Source organism: Gopherus flavomarginatus, chromosome 9 (assembly GCF_025201925.1).
Source record: "Gopherus flavomarginatus isolate rGopFla2 chromosome 9, rGopFla2.mat.asm, whole genome shotgun sequence".
NCBI lineage: Eukaryota > Metazoa > Chordata > Testudines > Testudinidae > Gopherus > Gopherus flavomarginatus.
Window position 1 is genome coordinate 66,134,084 of NC_066625.1, and position 14,429 is coordinate 66,148,512.

At 41.7% G+C, this 14,429-nt stretch overlaps 1 protein-coding gene across 1 annotated transcript in view; it reads right to left on the bottom strand.

Moving 5' to 3' along the window:
* Nucleotides 1-14,429, bottom strand: part of MYZAP (myocardial zonula adherens protein) — a 98,404-nt gene that overhangs the window by 67,109 nt on the left and 16,866 nt on the right. The gene's annotated exons all lie outside the window — the stretch shown is intronic.

The window sequence follows — 14,429 nt, forward strand, 5'->3', positions numbered from 1 at the left end:
CTAGGGGTAAGTAGATGTGTAGGCACAGCCTATAGCAGCTGTTTTCCTTTGCCTGGAGCTGCTCTCAACTTTTGTTTATAATTTACTTTCAAAATGTTTCTTTATGCACCTTTTCAAATAAAAATATCCTGGAGGAAATACCAGGAGACAGGGCATGCAAGATGTTTTATTGCTCATTTTAAACTTTTTCATGAAGAAATACACGATAGATGCAGCTTTCATAACTTTCTTACACAAGGTCAGTGCAAGTAAGAATTATAGTGCAAATATTTAGAAACTTTTATGACTAAATGTGGGTCATTTATACATACAAACCCTGATTTAATGTAGTTCTCAGGAAACATCTGAAATTGAAACTTTCAATTAAAAAAAGGAATAAATAAACTGCATTTAGATCATGAATTTTAGATTACAATGGTTTGATATTTAGTGCTCAAAAAATCAGGACTTACTTGTACTAAAATTTGTTTATTTTTTAAGCAGTTCAGTTCACGTTTGAAGCCTTTATTATTTTTTTTTTAAGCTGGCATACTTTCATGGTATCCCAATAGTTTAGTTCAGGTTCTGTTTCTTCTGCAGGATTTAGTAGTATCATTGGAAGATTTGAAGTAGGGCAATGAGCTGCATGGTATTTGCACATATTTGTGTAGGTGTTAGGAATGTTATCAGTTCTTGTAAGGGGGACACAGAACTCGAAACTCAGGTCCTGGCAGGTAAAAGTATAAAGGAAGTTAAACTAAAAAATAGATATGCATGTGTGTGCCCCAATTTCAGAGGAACACTGTATCCCCAATTCAGGCTTTCGACACCTCTGAAAAGAATTACGTACAAGGTGTCATAAATTGGGCACCCAAAAGTGAAGTGCATAAAATTAGTGAACACTGTTGAAAATACAGTTGAAAAATATTTATGCATCTGTTTAACTCTATGCACATGAACAGTTTCATTAAACTCAGCACATAATATAAATGTTTGCAAGATTGGGCATAAATCATTAAAAATTACAAACAAACATACATTTTTAGTTTTTTTCCTCTCTATGTACTTTGCAGGACCTGGGTAGATTTGGGAACATTCCTGAACATGTCCCTCAGATAAAGTTTTTGTAACTAAACAAATATTCCCATTCAACAATAAGAGCTTTTAAAGCTTTTTAGGTGTTGAAACCTATTAAGTTTTTAACTCCTCCATCACATTTCAACAGTAAATATTCTCCTTCCCCATCAACTGAGGGATGAGAAAGCTGCAGCTCAATTTTCAATCTCTTATGATGTCACATCCCACTAGCTCTCCAGCTCTTCAGATAACAGAGAAATAAATAAAGACCGACCCAGCATGCTATTTCTAGTGTAAAAAAGCTAAAATGCTGGTGGGGGATGAAGAACAAAGGGGATTATTGGAGTTCACATTTAAAGTACTAATGTTAAAGGAACCAAAAATACATCTCCTGGAACTATTCACTCCACAAGACAATAAGCTGGCAACTGTCATACATAATCAATTTGTGCTGTATTCTTAGACACAGTACACAAGTTAATCTCTCTGTTTAGATATTGTTTTTAAATGATACCTTGTATTGATTTTGAGCAAGCTGGTTTGTTTATATTAGATAATCACACTCTACATTAGCTGTGCATGTATTTGGGAAAACAACAATATTTACCATACAAATGAAAAGACAATATTGCTGTAGTTTTGACATTTAAAACAACATTACATAATTGTGAAATATTTTCAAGCTTCTGTTATACTGATATTTTTTCCCCAACATCGTATACACCTATTGCCCAACCCCCTCCCACCACATTAAAAGAACATTAAAGTTACACTGTCAAGCCCTCCAAAAAGTTAGGAAGTTCCAGAAATAAGGTTGCCTGTGTAACCTTAATTCAGACCCTTTTGGTATATGCATTATGATACATTCTCTAATTACATTCTCACGTGCTGGGTCTTTCCCCCCCCTCAACAGGACCTCTACCTCATTCATTGCACAAGATGGACCTGCTTGGAGGATGAATCAGGACTGTGTAGTAAAGGTGACTGTTGTCTATAAGACCCTGCCTCATTTATTGTACAAGTTGGAAGGTGTGTAGTTAATAAGGCATGGCAGGAAGAGAAGGATGGTCTCATGCTAATAGCAGCTGAATGCTGCCCTGGACAACTGAATCACAGAGTTCCAGTGTGATGCTAGGCAAGACAATTAAAAATCAAAACATTTCACGGGTAGTCATTACTTGTGTGTTTCTCATTTTTAAGCTTGAGACCCTGGGGTCTGATGAACAGAACACTCACACTCTGATTTGCTAAACTCTCACGGATATCATTAAAAATTACAAACAAACATACATTTTTAGTTTTTTTCCTCTCTATGTACTTTTATGAGATTGCTACAAAGAGCCAGAGAGGAGAGTGATTGGGGCAAAAATACAGGGAGGAGAGAAACGGGGGTAGGAAGAGATGGACCAGATGAAGAGAGGAGAGGGAGGAACTAGGAATGTCTGGGCAAAGAGACAAGTCAAGTCAAGAGGAGTTGTTACTTGAAAATATCAAGCGCTATATACTGCTAAGCGCCTGAAAAAAAATCAGGTCTTAGATATCTCTAATTGAGCATTCCCTCACTACCGGTGCCAGTCTCTTTGCCCAGACATTCCTAGTTCCTCCCTCTCCTCTCTTCAGCTGGTCCATCTCTTCCCACCCCCGTTTCTCTCCTCCCTGTATTTTTGCCCCAATCACTCTCCTCTCTGGCTCTTTGTAGCAATCTCATTACGTAGCCAGCCCCCATTTCCCCCATGCATATCCTAGCTCCTTGTCATCTCTCTCTCCCCCCACACCCCCGCACTCATTCACCCATCACTGCTTTCCAGTCCCAGTCTCCTCCTTCAACCATCTCCTGTCTCCCCACTCCTCTAAGCACTGGGTCTGATATCAGCGTTGTCATTCCTTCCCAAATGGCTCCCAGATCCCCCATTTTCTTTCACCAGCTCCCAGTCTGTCTCCCACTGTCCCAGTCTCCTTGTCGAACAAGTCTCGGCCTCCTTTTTCTCCCAACCCCAGCCTCCCAACCCCAGTCCCACCCCCACCTCACAACTCCTAGTCAGTTTCTCTCTCCCCCTTTTCTCCTCCTGTCCCAGGAAGTCTCCTTGTCTCAACTACTCCTTTCCCTTCTCCCTGGTACAGGTCTTCTCCCTTCTGCATTCCTCCTCCATGCTATCTAACCTCATTCTGAGAAATGACAAACTTATGAAAAATTCAGAAAGCCTTTGACAAAGTCCTCATCAAATGCTCTTAAGCAAATTAGGGAATCATGGGATAAGAGGAAAGGTCTTCTCATAGATCCTTAACCGGCTAAAAGATAGGAAACAAAGGGTGGGAATAAACAGTCAGTTTTCACAGTGGAAAGAGGTAAATAGCAGGGTCCCCCAAGGACCTATACTGGGATCAGTGCTGTTCCACACAGTCATAAATGACCTGGAAAAGGCTGTAAGAGTGAGGTGGCAAAGTTAGCTGACAATACAAAATTACCTTATAATAAGCAGCTCCATACCCCTAAATCACTTTTGTTGTCCTTCTCCATACTTTTTCCAATTCTAATATACCTTGTTTAAGATACGGTGTCCAGAACTGCCCGCAGTATTCAAAGTGTGGGCATACCATGGATTTATAGTGTCATTGTGGTATTTTCTGCCTTATTACACTGGTCTACAATTTTTGAGAAGTCGTCTGCTTCAGAGATAAAATGTGATATTTATTATGTATTTTGATGTGCTGAATTCAAATATGACAATTAAAACAACTGATTGGCTACTGTTTCTAACATATTTAAGTTTTTACATTTTATGTCTATGTATATTGTGTAGATAGTAGAGTTTTAATCATAAATTGTAAACCTAGGTCTTTTCATGTGTTTATGGTTGCTTTACATGATAATATTTCACCTGTCCTGTTTATGTAACACTTTAAAAATCAGCAAAAGGGTTATATAAATAAAATTTATTAGGAAACAAAAGGCAAAAAACTATTATGTACATAGTTTAGTCCTATTCAGTGTCTACTAGGCGCTTCTTGGCCTGTCTCTTGTATTCATTAAATGGAGCATCTCTTGTCACTGTCCAGCAATAGTCTGCAAGCATTGATGGGCTCCATTTGCCCTGATAGCCTGCCAGGAGATTCCACTGCTGTAGTCTGGAGCCCAACAGCTCTGCCTTACTCTTGGGTAGTTCCAAATCCCTGACAAGGTCATTCAGTTCACCTTGTGTTATGAGGTGTGGTTCAGAGGAGGAGGATGGGAGAAAACATGGGTCCTGTGACATTGATGGTTCAGGACGAGAAGTTTCATCCTCTTCCTCGTCTGACTCAAGTGAGATGATTCTGGTGCATCAGGAACCGGCAGCCCTTCTCCGTGGGGTACTGGGAGTACAGCTGATGGAATGTTTGGATAATGCACAGTCCACTTTTTCTTCTTGGACACACCTTTCCCAACTGGAGGCACCATGCAGAAGTAACAATTGCTGGTATGATCTGTTGGCTCTCTCCAAATCATTGGCACTGCAAAAGGCATAGATTTCCTTTTCCTGTTCAACCACTGGCGAAGATTTGTTGCACTAGTGTTGCAGCTTATGTGTGGGGCCCACCTCTTGTCCTGATCTCCAACTTTGCAGCCAAAATAAAGGTGATAGGCTTTCTTAACCATAGTGGTTATACTGCGCTTTTGTGATGCAATAGTCACTTCACCACAAACATAGCAGAAGTTATCTGCACTGTTCACGCAAGTACAAGGCATCTCTGCTCACTTTGGCTAAACAGAAATGTGTCCCTTTGCAAAATCAAACACTGACAAATAAGAGAGCACGACACTGTATGATTTCTAGAGCTGATAAAGGGCAATTTGTTCAGCAGAGTGACGTAAGCTTTGTTATGATTGCACCATCCATGACTTCTAGGAATAACATGATGCAATTCATATCATGTATGACGCAATACCAGCTTCAGATTGCATCATTCATTGTTTTGCCTAAAAAGCAAGTACTGTCCAAACCCAGTCTCTATTTATTCATAGATCCAGTCAAAGATGTATTTTAGTCATTTCTGGTTTAAATTGAGATCCCTTCCCTTTATAACTCACTTATCCTCCGCCATTCCCAAGTCAAGGGTTGTATATACTGACCCAATAGCATATCTTGAAAACTAGAGCCAATCAACAATTTTAAGCATCATTTTCGTTCTCAGTGACCCAGAATTAGTAAAGTTGGTCTACATTTATTTCAGAAGCATTTTGGCTGTAGAGCAGTGTTATCTATCCATTTCCTAATCGTTCCAAAACACTGTGAGCTTTTTTGACTGCAGATGCACATTGAGTAGATGCTTTCAAAGAACTACCCACAATGACTCCAAGATCTCTTTCTTGAGTGGTAACAGCTAATTTAGAACCCATCGTTTTGTATGTATAGTTGAGATTATGTTTTCCAATGTGTATTATTTTGCATTTTCAACATCATTTTATTGCCCCATCACCCAGTTTTGTCAGATCCCTTTGTAACACTTCACAGTCTGCTTTGGACATATCTATATTCAACAAGACCGTAAGAACAGCCATACTGGGTCAGATCAATTGTCCATCTAGCCCAGTAACCTGTCTTCAGACTGTGGTTCTTATGTTCTATAAAATCATGAATGGTGTGGAGAAAGTGAATAAGGAAATGTGATGTACTCTTTCATATAACACAAGAGCCAGTGGTCACCCACTGAAATTAATAAGCAGCAGATTTAAAAAACAACCATCAGGAAGTATTTCTTCAAACAAAGCACAGTCAATCTGTAGAACTCATTACCAGGGAATGCTGTGAAGGCCAAAAGTACAAAAAAGGATGAGAAGTTCATGAAGTATAGCTCCATCAATGGCTATTAGCCAAGATGATCAGGGACACAACCCCATGCTATGGATGTCCCTAAACCTCCGACTTGCAAGAAGTTGGGATTGGACAACAGGAGATGCATCACTCAAATTGTCCTGCCCTGTTCATTCCCTCTGAAGCATCTGGCCCTGGTCACTGTCAGAAGACAGGATAATGGGCTACAAGGACCACTGATCTGACCTTGTATGGCCCTGCTTATGTAAATTCAGCATGCGGTAAACACCTAGAGCATGGAAAATTTCAATCCAAATGATTAAAGTTTCACAAACTTAAAAGCAACTGTAAAAAATGGTGCTAACAACCTCATCTACTACACAAAGCAAATGCACAGTATAGCGCAACTATAAACATACAATTCCACGCTAAAAAAAAAAAAGAAAAAAAGAAAAATCTCACAGCATACTTTTTCATCCCAGTAATCAAAGCTACATAATCACATACTACTCTACCCATCATTTAAAAACCATTTGCTTTGTTGAAAACACAGAGAAAGCAAGCTTGTTTTACAGGAACTGGGTGGGGCATGATTCAACACTGGCTTTCATTTCCTGGGTTGTACAATTCGTTTGGTAGTTTCATATGAACGCCACCCTTAAATAATTACTTGCATTAGAGCATTAAAGAATAATTTCCATCTCCCAGATGCCCAAGACAATAATTGTTTCAACTGTGGCAAATTACTTCAGAAAGTAATATGCTTCTCAAGACCTGAACATTATCCATGGAATAACTACTGCCTAGCAAGTGTAGTTTCCAAAGTCACATAATTGGTTCATTATCATTTTAATGGCACTGTAGCAGCTGAACTTGTTGAGCCCCAGCAGCAAACTTCTACTGGGTCTCCAAAATAGTACAGACTCATTTAAAAATCTCGCTTATAGGTATTAACATGGAGATTATGCATCGAGCTGTACAAATGACTGATTGTTTCCAGTTTTCTGGCAGTTACAAAAAACAGAATTGTTTGACAAACTGAAAAGACAAAAAAAATTCTCTGAATTTTATGATTTGTATTAAAAATTAAATAAAATGAGGACCTTTATATGAAATGTCATTTTGAATAGAAAAAAATGAAAATATTTTGTTTGAAAGTGTAAAAACAAAATGTTTAGATTTTTTCTTCCTTGTTTTCAACAGAAACAATTCATCAAATTCAACACAAAATCATGAAATGTTTGGGTTGACCCAAACGTCCATTTTTTGCAGAAAAATTTTTCAGTTGGGAAATTTCAACCAGCTTTAGTTATAAACTTTCTGGCCACAACTGGGCTTTTCCTATGCCAGGCAATGTATTTGTGCAGAATGCCTTGGGAAGATCTTTTCTGGCAAAGATCTAGTAGATTCAAATTAACTAAGATCCGTATCCATCCAAACCACACGGTCCCCCAAATACACTTATTTCCCATTAACACACAGGAGAGTAGTTTTACATTTACAGCACAATGGAATTGTACATACGACATGTAGGTATATATTTTACACAATCACTGCTTACACCTCTAACCATGCCTTTTGTTATCACCACCTGCTCCAGGAATTGTGCCTCCTTTCAGGCTGTTCTGTATGTTTAGAACAGTGTCCCAAGCTTTCTCCCTCTCTCACAAAAGAGAGAGAGTTCAAAAATTCCCCTAGTTTGAAAAGCATTCCACATCTAATAAGTACATGACATTGTACGTTTGTTCTCTGCTTTACACTGTATTGTTTTGGTTTATGTAATTCCTTTATACTGTGAACTACCAAGGGCAAGGATTGGTTACAGTTTTGGCTCAGTTTTCCCATTGTTCAATGCTGTACAAATTGACAGCAATATCTATGTTATATTCTCTTTTACTGTCATTTTTCTCCAGACTTTTCCCTCTTTCCCTCCACTCAAATCTCTTTTTTCACCCTGCCTCTCCCACCTCCCGCAAACAAGTTGGTAGTTCTATCATTTAAAGTTTATTTTTTCCAAACTATTTGTAGCAGGGTAAAAGGGCACTACCTGGCCACGGCCAACTAATCACAATTCAGTTGCCTGTTTCACTTGCACAGCTACTCAGGGGAAGGGCTAGTGGAGTGGCCCCTTGGAAGGCAGAAGGGGAAAAATTCCTTGGGGAAGTTCAGGTTCACAGCCAGGAGTCAGAGAATGTCTTACCAATTATCTTGACTTATTTTACATTCTTGCTATAAACAAACACTTACCACCTTACAAGAGAGGATCTTGCTGACTGCAATTGTTTTTTCTCATGTTATTACACCAGCATGCACCTGACATTACACATCTCTTCCAATTTGCGTTCTCTGATCACTTACTTACCCCCACCTCTGGTCTGTGTTTCCCCATCAATATTTTATCTTTTTTTCTCCCTCTCTTTCTTGTTGCCCTGTCATACCTCCTCCCTACCATATTCTCCTTCTCCCAAATCTCCGGTGTCCCCCTCTTCCCAACCCAGCCTCATAGAGCACTAGAGCCTTCATAGCCAGTAAATCTATTTAACACGTGTTTACAGCCACATCTTTTCCCCATTCCAATACAGAGGGGAGCCAGGTTAGTAGTTCCTCTCCCCACTGTTCATGTATTCAGTGAGGGGCGGAAACGGTAATCACCACCTCTCTCTGCTGTATGGTAAATGGTGAGGCAAGTGATAAATCTCTCAGTTGGTGATATTAAAAGTCAGTGTGTGTCTTCAAAATGTTCAGGACCAGATGAGCACTGGCTAGGATCATTGCAATCAGCTGCTGAGGTAACTAAGCAAAGTGGTCAATGCTAGTGGGCTTTAAAGCTAAGATCCAGCCTAACCACCCCTATTTCTGGTCAAAATCAACTACTGCTAGAAAAATGTAAAGGAAAGAGTTTTAGCTACCAAAGCATTGCCACATACTCATCACTGTGATATCAGAGCACTTCCCTGAGCAGACACTATAGAAAAAGCACTGAATTTTATTTGAAAACTATTCTAATGTGCTAGCTCAGGGTTTCTCAAACACGGGTCACCGCTTGTGTAGGGAAAGCCCCTGGCAGGCCGGGCCGGTTTGTTTACCTGCCCCGTCCACAGGTCTGGCCGATCACGGCTCCCACTGACCGCGGATCGCTGCTCCGGGCCAATGTGAGCTGCTGGAAGCGGCAGGGGCTGAGGCACTTACTGGCCGCCGCTTCCAGCTGCTCCGCCACCGCTTCCAGCAGCGCCCATTGGCCCGGAGCAGCGATCCCCAGTCAGTGGGAGGCACGATTGGCCAGACCTGTGGATGGGGCTGATAAACAAACCGGCCTGGCCTGCTAGGGGCTTTCCCTATACAAGCGACGACTCCTGTTTGAGAAACCCTGTGCTAGCTGCTGACTTAAAATTACAGGCTTATTTTGAGTGATTTCTGAGTCTGTGCTGCAATGTAAGTTAGTAGTGAGAATATATGATTTTGATGCACAGCAAATGTAACATGAATCTATCTACAGTAGCTTCCAGGGATGTGCTTTGACTCAATGTGCCGTAGCACAGACACAATACGTTGGGTTATGTATCATAGCATATCCCAAAGAAAAGAAGATAGTTATTTATTATTATTCAGTTCCTTGCACTATTTTAAATAGACACCTAAGATGTTGAAAAATTCCTGCTAATTACCAGGTATCCAGTTTCTCTCTCAACCCAAATAATAGAGAGTTTGGTATGAAGCAGAGCTACCATAAAAAACAATATGAGGTGCAATAAAGTTCTCCTCAGAGCTTAAGTGCTGCTTTTTGCTTCCTCTTTTATAGACAGGCATGATGCCTATTAATCTACATGTACAATAAGAAACACGTGCTAAGGCGAGATTTTCCCCCAATCCATATCCAATATGCCATTTTAAAATCAAAAGGTATGTTCTAGACTTTCCTATCACTCCACATTCCTCCTAAACAAGAGTGCACAGAACACTCTAGGCATCCCTTTTAAAAAAAAGAGTAAACCCATCTAATTTAATGATTAAGACACATCTTGGTGTGTTTGGATCAGTGGTTCTCAACCTATTTATCATTGCTGGCTGCATCCAATGCTACCTATATGGCCCTGAAGATGTCATATGGGCCACAGCTGTGTGCTGACTGGGCCACAGGTTGAGAACCACTAGTCTGGACACACAACAACAACAGATTCATGTAGGGATGGGTGGGTTAAATAAGAACTTAAAAGTTTTAGCAAAACCTATTGTTAATTACCAGTAATATCTCAAATTAATTCCTTTGGCAGCTACTACAAGTAGTTAAGATGTGCTTCTTATTTCTTCCTGTTGCCAGACCTATCTGAGTATCTGCTATATCAGCTCTGTCTCCCTTTTGCAGGAGCGGCGCCAGGGTTTTTGGCACCCTAGGCAGGGGTCCTTCCGCGCTCCCGGTCGTTGGTGGCAATTCTGTGGTGGTGGGGAGGTCCCTCTGCATTCCCGGTCTTCGGGGCACTTCGGCGGTGGGTCCCAGAGCGAGTCAAGGACCCGCCGCAGAATTGCCAACAACCCAGAGCGCGGAAGGACCATCTGCCACCAAATTGCCGCCGAGGGTGGCAAAATGCCGCCCTCCCAAATCCTGGTGCCCTAGGGACCGCCTAAGTCGTCTAAATGGAAGCGCCAGCCCTGCCCTTTGGTTTATAATACAAGTTACCAATGACATAGACAGTGATAATGTTCTCACAGTTGATTAAGTTACAGATTTCCTGTAAAGAAGAATAGTATCTTTATTATATCTATTCCATCAGCCAAAATTGCACTACTCTGATGAGAGATTATTATTTTTCTTGACATTACTTTAGTGTTCATGAAACTCATGTTACATTCAGCTAGGGTGACCAGACAGCAAGTGTGAAAAATCGGGACAGGGGGTGAGGGGTAATAGGATCCTATATGAGAAAAAGACCCAAAAGTCAGGACTGTCCCTATAAAATCAGGACATCTGGTCACCCTACATTCAGCCTACTTTGCAGATGCTACATTATATTTTTAAATGCATTATGGATATGGAAAATGTGCCAATACATATCTTTTGAAGCATTATTTCTTGAAATGCAGCATATATGAAATATAGACTGAAAGAAATATACAAGTTAACTTCTATGATTCTATACCACTTCCAGGAACTTTAGAAAATTCAAAGAGTACCACAATTAGCAAAAACTATCACATTTATCTACCAGTGAAGTAGCTGATTTTATAACATATACTGTAGCCCAGTAGTATCTCACTGTTATATACTGCTTGTCATCAGTAGATCTCAAAGTGCATCACAAAGCCTACTTTAGTGGTGCTCAACCCTGGAAAATCTATGTCTCATCCAAAGGAGGTGCAAAGAACCCAAAAATAGTCAGAGACACATCATGAGATCACATTAGTGCACTCAAAACCACTTCTTATTAAAGGGGCATCATGTAGAGAAGTCTACAACCCAGTGCCATCCCATGGTATTTTTATAACTCTCTGGCACTGCCTTTGACACAATACTACCCCTCTAGCTCTTATCCTTCCCAAGCAGCCAGCAGAGATGGGAAGGGAACCTGGGAATTATCCATTTGCTCATCAATATTTCTGTTGCCTTGTCACATGGAAAGCATTCTGCTGATGCAACTGTTGTGTTTGCTCTAACAGCGACAATCAGATCTGTAGACTCCACAACAGTTACATGTGGTTCAACAGTCAGGTGGAGATTCACAGATAAGAGTAGGGCAGTGTCACAGGGAATGCTGCCTCACCCTCTCTCTTTGCAAGCAGTCCTCACACACTTACTTAAGTTCACAACAGCACATTTTATTTATGTCTCATGCAATTTCATGTCCCATCACCATAAGGCTTTACCCAATCTTCAATGTACTCCTTGACTGAGGGGTGATGGTCTCACTTTTAAGATCCTGATCTTCTTTGCCTTTCCTTCCAGCCTTTGCCCCTCTCTTCCTGTTTTTTTTAAATGTCCCAGCTGATGAGCTGAATCACCTTGTTAGTTGTTTAGTCATCTAGTTCCTAACCAATTATCTCCTCAATTTGGCCCACATGGGGATATTTGCAAGGTGCACAGAGGGATGAATCAGCCTTAAACTAGTCACAGGTTCTTAGGCCTTCTCACTGCATTGTTAGCTTGAGCTGTAACTTGAGTTTTGCACCTAACCTGACTACAGTCCACACAAAAATCTCTAGCTCAATTTAAATGGTGCTTGAAGCTCGTGCTAGTCAGAATGGGAATGCAGTATCTTGAATTACAACAGCTCATCAACTATTAATCCAATCACTCTGGGTATGTCTACACAGCAATTTAAACCCAGGCTCAACCTAACCTCCACCTTGTAGCCACACAGAAAATGTGCTAACCTAGGGCTCATTCCCAGGGTCCTAGGCAATGTTCCCTCTATTTTTTCCAACCATGTGCAGAATAAATTTTATTATGTGCACTGTGGTGATGTACACCACTAGTAGAAACAAAAAACTTATATATATATATTTTAAAAGTTACCATAGGTATAATTACTCCAGCCAGGATAGGTTAGGCATTTTGGATCTCACTACTCGAAGAATTAAATTTAAGTGTAAGAGAAATAAAAATTATGAAATGCATAGACCAGTCAAAAACTTAAATAACACACTTTGAAAGAGTAAAATTACACACACACACACACACACACACCCCGTGTGTGTGTGTGCTGGCTGCTGGGGAAGTTTCTGAGAGACACTGTGCACTGTCTCTTTAAAGCACCCACTGAAAGTTCTTCTGCTCCTGAGCCCTGTCCCCTCTCTCCCACTCTGCAGAGATTGGGGGACACTGGCAAGGGAGAGAGAGCACACACGCGCACACTGGCTGCTAGGGCAGTCTCTGAGACACCGTGTGCTGTCTCTTTAAGGCACTCACACTACCCAGAAGGCTTGTTCAGACCTCAGCAGCTCTCTCCTGCTCCCAGTCCTGAGCCCTGTCTCCTCTCCTCTGCTCTGTGGTGATGGGATACAGGGGTGGGGGGAGGGGGACACCCTGACATCAGCATCCCCCTCACACACACACACCGCACAGCCAGCAGGAGGGTCCCAGGAGCAGCTGCATGAGCAACATGGCTGCAAAACAGCAGCGGGGAGGGGCACCTGAACACATGCTGCCAGATGTGCTCTGCTTATCAAGTGCGCGGCCCTTGAATCACTCCTGGGAGGCTGCGTGGCTTAGAGGATACACAGGCCAAGACCCTTCAGGGCTGGAGAGTCTGAGCCCATATTAAGTTGGGACCTAGGGCCTGAGCCCTATTGGTTTCCTGTGTGCACATGGCTTCAGCTTGACTTGGGTCCTAGAAGTGTTCCTGCATACCCCAGAGTTCCTCGCAGCAGAGGAGCATGCAGCCAGGGAGTAGCCAGAAGTGGCTCCCTGTCACTGGGATGTTGGATTAAAAATGCAGTGCGGATGGTCAAGCCAAGGATTCCTTGCCACAGGTCAGCTGACTTAAGTCCCACTAACCCTTGGTGTACATAGACATAGCCTCTGTGAGAGTATTGTTTTGCAGTGTGGTCACTCAGTAGGCTTGAGTGGAGCAAGTTGAGTGTACTAATTGCAGTAAAGACATATCCTTAGATGCTACAGTAAGAAACAAAGATGGGTATAAAATTCAGTAAGTGCTCAAAATAAGGTCTTGTCTACACTATAGAGTTTTGTCAACAAAAGTTTGTTGGTGATCAAAAGTGCTATAACAAGACTGTTATTGCATGTTCACACTACACTCCCTCTGTCATCAGAGCACATCCACAGTTGGTGCTCTAGCATTGTGGGTAGCTATCCCATTTCTGCAGCTAGGACTTGTGCGAGGGCAGAGTGGATCGCAGCACATCATGGGGGCAGGTTCAAATCCCATGATGCATTATTTTTGTCCCAGAATTCCATGGTCTTCGAACTGCATTCTATGAAATTTTTCATTGACCTCTGTTTACCATGCGCCCACCATCTCTGTGTGAAAGAATGGATTCTGCACTGCTCCTGTTGTGGTCACATTGTGGATCGTCATACATTATATCACGAGCTCCCAATCTGAACAGGAATCAGATTTGCTTGACTTGCTGTGTGCCATGGAAAGAAACACCAGATTAACTTTTGGCATTCATGGAACAGCTGCACACAGTGGATTCCTGAGCTTTTGAGCTCAGGAAACAAACACTGAGTGCTGGGATGCTGAGCAGTGGCTACAGAACTTTCGGATGTGGAAAGCCACCTTCCTGGAACTGTGTGCGGAGCTCACCCCAGAACTACGGCACAAGGACACCAAAATGAGAGCTGCCCTCTTGGTGGAGAAGTGCATGGTGACCACAGTGTGGAAGCTGGCGACTCCAGTCTGCTACCAGTCAGCCGCAAATCAGTTTGGAAGTCGACCGTGAGTGCCACATTAACATGAGTGAACAAGGCCATTAATCACATCCTGCTACAAAGTACTGAGACTCTTGGCAACGTGTGGATGGTGTTGCAGTGGATGGCGTTGCAGCAATGGAATCCCCTAATTCCAGGGAGGGACGATAGATGGAACACATATTACAGTTTTGGCCCTGAACCATCTAGCAACAGAG